The following is a 7,541-nucleotide window of genomic DNA, read 5'->3' on the forward strand; positions in this document are numbered from 1 at the left end:
TGAAGCCATCTCACTGTGTCTCGTAGACTGACCAACCATGCCAGTTTGCCTGCTACCGAAGGGTGTTTTGGGATATGGAACTGTCACTGGTAAAGCTGGTAGAGTCCCAGGATACAGGCCCAAACACTGATAATGGGACAGGCCCAGGGAGCAACACATTTCACAAAGAAATGCTGGAGCGATGTCATCATGAGGTTGCTGTCCACGGCCATTAAGTGAAATGTCTTTGTATCTTTCCAGTCATTCGTCAGGTCTGAGTAACCTCAGCTACCCTGGATTCCAGCTCTTCTTCTGTGAAATGAAGGAGTAAGTGGACCGGATTCCTCCCAGGCCTCCTCCAGCTCTAACACTGATGTCTGGCTATAATCAGCAGATAAACACTGTAAGGGAAAGCAAAGGGAATCAAAAGAAGCAAAAGGGCAACACTTCAAGTCAGATCACACTTTCTTCACTGCAGAAGAAGAAAAATTGCTGTTAGAAAATGGATCCATTATTGATTTTAGCAACTAGAGAGCTAAGCAATAATAACTAACATTTTACAACACATCAGTGCATAAAGCATTTTCACACATATGCCCATTTGTGATTCTCAAGACATATATCCAACACACATAAAGCAGATCTTGTTATGAAATCCATTTTACAAGTGAGCAAAAAAAGAAACTCAGCTGTGAGGAGTAACTTGCACGACCTCAGCATTATCAGAAACGGCCAGGAGCAGAGCCTCTGGGGTTGGGCTACCTGGGTTCGAGTCCCGGCTCTGCCCTTAACAGCCACGTGATATGTGATGGTCCTGGCTGTACTTTCGGGTTCTGCTCTGCAAAGTGCGGGTGGGGTTAACATCCTTTCTACCTCACGAAGTTGTTTTGAAAATTGAATATACACATAAAGCCTTCAAACAGTGCTTATCACATCAGAGTTCCCAGCATTATGCATCACCACCCACTACTATCTAGTACGTGAAACTAGATTTAAAAATAAAAATGCATATTATCTCAGGGATAACACATAGTCCTGAGGACTTTGTTTTCAGACACTCTTCTGCCATTAACTAACTGTATAAACTTGATCCCTGTTTTGAATTTAATTAAAACTACTAAATTCCTTTTCTATTTGTCGATATTTTTTGTTTCTAATGCCAAGACCATTTAAATGCATTCCTCATTTTGTACTCGGTGCACAAATTACTTGCTAAAACTTACAGAGTAGAGAAATAGTTCATATAATGAAATAGAAACTATAAGTTTTACTGTAATGATTCCAAAATTTCAGGTGACATACTGTCCCTCTAAATATATGCACTATTCAGCTAGTGAAAATCAAAGTTAAATAATTTCATTTTCTGATGTTGATTATTTTTGTTTTAATTTTTTAGAAAGTTGTTTAAAAGAAATAGGACTGCTTGCCCTACATATAATGGATCCATTATAGATGAATATCTTTTTTCAAATACTAGTACTTGAAACTAAAAAGGCCATTTTAAAATTGCCCATAAGTAAGTTTGACATTTGTGGCTAATGTCTACCTCCTTTGACTCAGTAATTCCATTTCTGGCAAAGTGTCTTAAGAAAATAACTTGAAAAAAAAATTACACAGAAAAAGGACAGCCCACTGGCATTTAAGTGATTTTTAATGTGGCACTCTATAGACATGAGGAAATCTGATGCTTAAAACCAACGCATGAAGTACGAATCGTTATCCCTGTTGCCACATGAGGAAGGTGAGACTGAGAGGACCTGCCCATGGACCAGGGCTCCTGCAGGCAGGAAGAGGATCTGCAGCCGCATCCACATCACCTTTCATTCCGTGCCTTCTTCATTGCTATGAAGATCAAGCAAGATAATGTGCATCAGGTGTTTTGAGAATTACAAATATTATCAAAATGAAAGACTACAAGTGGCCCTTTTATATCACAAGACATAAAACTCTACAAGATCTCAAAAAACAATTGCATCAAAATTTAATTAAGATCATTTACATTTAAAGAGATATTTCTATTCAAAAATTTTAAGATGCATTTTACAAATCTCTTCAGAATTTCTGTTAACAGTAGGGGCATTTCTATTTAGTAGAGGCAGTGCCTTTTCAGTCTTTTGACAGTAGCAGTGGTAACTGTGAAATGAGCAATACAACATAATGGAGAGTAATGTCTCATCTCTAAGGAGGAAAATCTTACACTTTGACGGGATGTGACAGAGCAATCCTTCTGTGATACTACAAAGCACTTCTCCAACATGCAAATGTGCTAGTGGGTTAAGTAAGGAGGGGATAGCACTGCTTTGAATTCCATTACTTAAGCCTGTTAAAACGAATAATGAAAATAAAACCTGTCCCTTTCTGCTGCTCCCTGTAACTCTCTTGCATAAATACAGTGGTTTCCAAACTTGCTCACACACTTCTATCCTTAAGAAATTTACAGCACATCCTCTCAAATTTTTATATTTATGAGTTGTGCATCTATACTACCATCATTAACCAAAATCTTAATACCAAATATACTTTACAAGTGAGGAATGTCAATCACAATTTTGGTTACAAATATACTTATCAATTAGATCAATACTGATCAATTAGAATTTATTTTGATAGGTTTCTCCGTAGATCTGACTAGATCGTCATGGTTTTTAATCCATGATGAGGCTGATGAGGTGTTCTACTAGGAGTAGGAGAAAGGACAGCACTTTCTGCTTCTTGCTCACTTTTGCTCTCCTATTAACAGTTTTATTACTATCTTCGGTCTGCAATTATCTTACAGGAAGCTTTTGTAAGTCTCTTGTTGATTTTATGAAAGTTAAACAAAAACAAGTAACATAATTCACAAAAATGCTTTATTAGGCACTGATATATTACAATGTATACATACAATGATGCATTAATGCATAGTGCATACATAGAATGTTTGGTGTGTCATTGACAACCTTCTACATTGTAGACCTCCTTCCCTTGGTATATATCACAGAACATGCACCAAATTTGAGTGCTGGTCTCAAAGCATATTTTGGATACTTTACAAATTTATTTAGGTGAGCTTTATTTTCTAAATATAGATTAATACTGGGCACACTCTCCTAAAACTCCTCACTTTGGAGACTAATGCTTTGACTTACATCTTTATAATATAGTTCTCCTTTCAGCATTGCAAGCTCATTGAAGACAATTTATTAAGCTTTGCATCTGTTGTGCCTAGGGAAGAGCTTGACACACATCTTGCACTTAGTAAACTTCTTGGATGAATGAATGAAAAGTATTGACATTCCACCTTACTAAAAACATCTAAGGCTGGGCACGGTGGCTCATGCCGGTAATCACAGCACTTTGGGAGGCTGAGGCAGGAGGATCCCTTGTGGCCAGGAGTTCAAGACCAATCTGTGCAACACAGTGAGACTTTGTCACTACAAAAATATTTTTTAAATAATTAGCTAGGCATGATGGCATACACTTTTAGTTCCAGCTACTCAGGAGGCTGTTGTGGGAGGATCACTTGAGCCCAGGAATTCAAGGCTGCAGTGAGACAAGATGGCACCACTGCACTTCACCCTAAGTGACAGAGTGAGACTGTCTCTCTCTATATATATGTATATATATAAAATATGTGTAGAGATATATAAATTTCTCTCTATAGAAAAGTAACCTTAATCTATCATTCAGATTAAGATTTTTATATAGATGTATTATATATAATATATAATAGATGTATTATATATATATATATACACATATGTACCTATATAAAGAGAGAGGGAGAGAGTTACAAGTAGTCATAGTTTCAATCAACCAGCAGCTTATTGAAAACAGTATATTTCAGTGAAAACGGCTGGGGAGTAATATTAATTTTTTTATTTTTATTTATCACTTCCTCATTGTACATCCTGTTATAGAAATGACAAGAGCCCTCAGCATGCTCTGGCCTGAACCACTTTATGTCGGTTTCCATGAATATTTCTTTACAGGTTCTCACTCTAGACTACTGTCTGTCCAATTATTTTTCCTATCTACTGACTTGCTATTTGAGGAAAAAGTATTACAGTTTCACTCTATCATATTTTTATTTTCATTTATGTAAAGATAAAACCATCCTTATCTTAAGGTTGTTTGTAACATTTTGTAGAGATATGTCATTGTACATAAAATGAAGAACTTAGTATCATTATTTCAGGTGCTTACTAGGTTTACTAGTAAGCCATATGCCAGATTAGATATGAGCCAGATTTTAGGTCCTGCAGTTTCAGGAAGTGCTAATAATAATGGTAATAAATAATATTCGATGGCCATTTTCATGGTCATACTAAGAACTTTACATGCCGTGGAATAGATCCTACGATTGTTTACACTTTCCATATGAAGAAACTGAGTCCCAGAAAGATTAAGTAGCTTGCCAAAGGTCACATAATTAAAATGTGGCAGAGGCTGCTTTCAAAACCATGGCATCTGAATCTAGAATCTGTGATTTTAGGCGCTAAGTTTTCAACTCTCTTGAACTGCTATCCCCAATTACCTACCATGAATATCTGATGTACTAATCAAAACCCTATTGGTAATGCTACTGAGGACAAGCTTTTGTTCCACCAGGTGGAGTCTTGTGACAATCTGAAGATGGTCACCTCATAGGAGTATTGAGTAAAGCTGACCCTCCACCAACATATTTACTAGCAAGACTAGGAAGTCTAGGAATTACTCCAATTAACAGTGGAAATGTAGCAATACTTTATTTTTTTTTTTTTGAGATGGAGTGTCGCCCTGTCTCCCAGGCTGGAGTGCAGTGGTGTCATCTCGGCTCACTGCAACCTCTGCCTCCCAGGTTCAGGCGATTCTCCTGCCTCAGCCTCCTGAGTAGCTGGGACTACAGGTGCGCACCACCACGCCCAGCTAATTTTTGTATTTTTAGTAGAAACGGGGCTTCACCATGTTGGCCAGGCTGGTCTCGAACTCCTGATCTCATGATCTGCCTGCCTCAGCCTCCCAGAGTGCTGGGATTACAGGCATGAGCCACTGCACCCGGCCAGCAGTACTTTTAAATAACACATATACTAAGAATTATTTAATATATTTACTAAAATAAAACCAACATTTTGATGAGTGGCATTTTATTATTTTTCTGAACTTTCACTCTCCCAGTGGACACCAAACTCCAGAATACAGAAAACACAGCTCTTTTTTCTTTTTGTGTCTTTTGCTTCCTCACACAGCACCAAGCACAATACCTTCACATTCTCGAATGGTTAGCAATGGATTATACATTTTACTTTGTCTTCTTTAATTTTCTTAGTAGTCACACTAAAGGGAGCTACTGTGTTCCTAGGAAGTGCCTGACAATAGATGAATGCAGGGATGGATGAACAAAGGAACACTGTGAAACCCAGTTACCGCAAGCTTGTTGGACCAAGTTGAAGCTTTCTTATTCAGATTTGCCCTTTAAACTATTAAAATATGGTAAACATAAGGAAATCAACCATTTCTTAATCAGTATAAAAGAAACACTCAGGGACTGCCTCTTCAGCTCTCAGCTAAGAATGACTGAGTAAAAACTGTGACTTCACTGGGAGATGTGAGAGAATTATAAGCCCAAGTCAGGAGGGCAGCTGCCTGCACAGTTTTACATTTCTCCAGACAGTGGACATCACGTATATTTATGGGCTTTCGGAGCAGAGTACTCTGTAATGCAATTTTAGCTCATCTAATTGAGAAAGAAAAATGAAGACTGTTTCCCAGGCATGTCTGCGTAAGCGTTCCCTGAATCCATGGTATTTGTATCAATAGAGGAAGTCATGGAGGTAAATTGAATTTATAGACTTGTGAAGAATAAATCAATTTCCCATGGAAAAACCCTAATACCAGAGCCTATACATAAGCTTCCTCCTTGGCTATTTTTATTTGTGCCTGCTTAGAGCATTGTAACAAAATAGGGAATTGTGGCAAGTCTAATGGAGTCATTTTGGGCAATGAGACCATTTGAAAGGTTTTGCTCTAATCATGGGAATTTTCTATTTCCACAATAGTGCCTTGGCTATACCGCAAGCTATAGAATTCCCATAATTTTTGCTTGGCTTTTGGATTTAAAAAAAAAATCACTCTTAGGAAATTAAAATGGAAGGGAAAAAAAGGAGAGGACTTTTAATAATTTGCCTTTCTAACATTAGTGCAAATTCCTTCTTATATTTCCCTAAAGGTTTATCTTTTTTTAGATTAAAAGACGTATTTGAAGATATAGACAAAGCGTGAAATTTTGGAAAGGCCTGTGTTGACCCAAATGACTAAAATGAACAAGATCTACATCTTAAACAAATAGATATCTTTCCATATTGCACCAGGCAGGGCTGCAGCTAGAAACAGATGGTACAGTCCGAAGGGCTGAGGGAAGATCGATAGCAGAACTGCTCACACATGTGTGGGCTCAGCTAAGCATAAGGTGGTGAAACATGCCAGAGCCAGCAACCCTCAGCCTGTAAGGGGTGAGAGAATGGGGCTGCTACCAGAATAGAATGCAGCTATAGAATAGGGCCACGTAGACCAACCCGGCTGGGGCCTGGCCAAGTCAGGATGGGGGAGGTGAGAGAAAATGCCCTTTCCTTCCTGCCTATCCATTTTCCAATCTCTTGCTGCCATCTCCCAGTGTCTAAACCCAACCAGAAGTTGGCATGTGAGAGGTGTTAACTTGTCCAAGATTGAAACCTAGGGGCTGATCACCAATTAAAAAAAAAAAAGAAGAAGAAAAAATAAAAGCTGGCGTCCTTCAACGTTCCTTGGGAAATTGGCCATCGCCCAGTTCTTAGGAACGTCAATCCTGTGCAACGTTCCTGTGCAACATTCCTCTGGGTCTTGGACCCCCAGAGATAGTACTTCCCCCATACACTCACACACTCAACTGACAGAAAAAGGCCAAAGTCAAAGTGTTTGCCACACTCTACTGCAATTGTGCAGCCCCTCATCATAGCTAGAGAGGGATCTGTGCTTCTTGGATCATGCAACTTAAATTCCCTTAGCTGTCATTGGGCTCTCATAACAACTCCCGACTTTGCTAGACCTCTGTGTATTGCTCTAGAATAAGTGAGAAATGAGGAACCCGAGTGGATTCCATCTCCTGACTGAGACTTCCCCAGTGAAAGCCTGAGATGAGTGCTCTCTAGTCATTCGCTTTTTTCGCACTCAGCAGGGAAGCCAGATGGATGCAATCTGAAGAGGTCAGACTCCATGCAGAGCAAGATGAAAAGTATGCGGATTTAGAGGCGGACTATGCCAGACCTCATGTTGGGTGTTGGGAGTCTCTCTCTCTCACTGTCTGTCTCTCATTTAAGTTGTATAATCCTGTCCACAGTTTATGCATTAGAACCTTAAGCTGTGAGAGACTGGGTTCTAGGCTCAAGCTCAGGAAGTGAGCATGCTAAGGCTGCCAACAGGGTCTCAGTAGTTGATGGGTCACAGCCAATCAGAACTCTGTCCAGGTCACATTTACTCCACTGTGACTGATTTCACTTTTACAGCAGCACTGACAGGGCTCAGGGAGATAGCTGTTGACAAAGTTGATTTCTGCCCATCTCTGTTAG

Source organism: Pan paniscus, chromosome 12 (genome assembly GCF_029289425.2).
Source record: "Pan paniscus chromosome 12, NHGRI_mPanPan1-v2.0_pri, whole genome shotgun sequence".
NCBI lineage: Eukaryota > Metazoa > Chordata > Mammalia > Primates > Hominidae > Pan > Pan paniscus.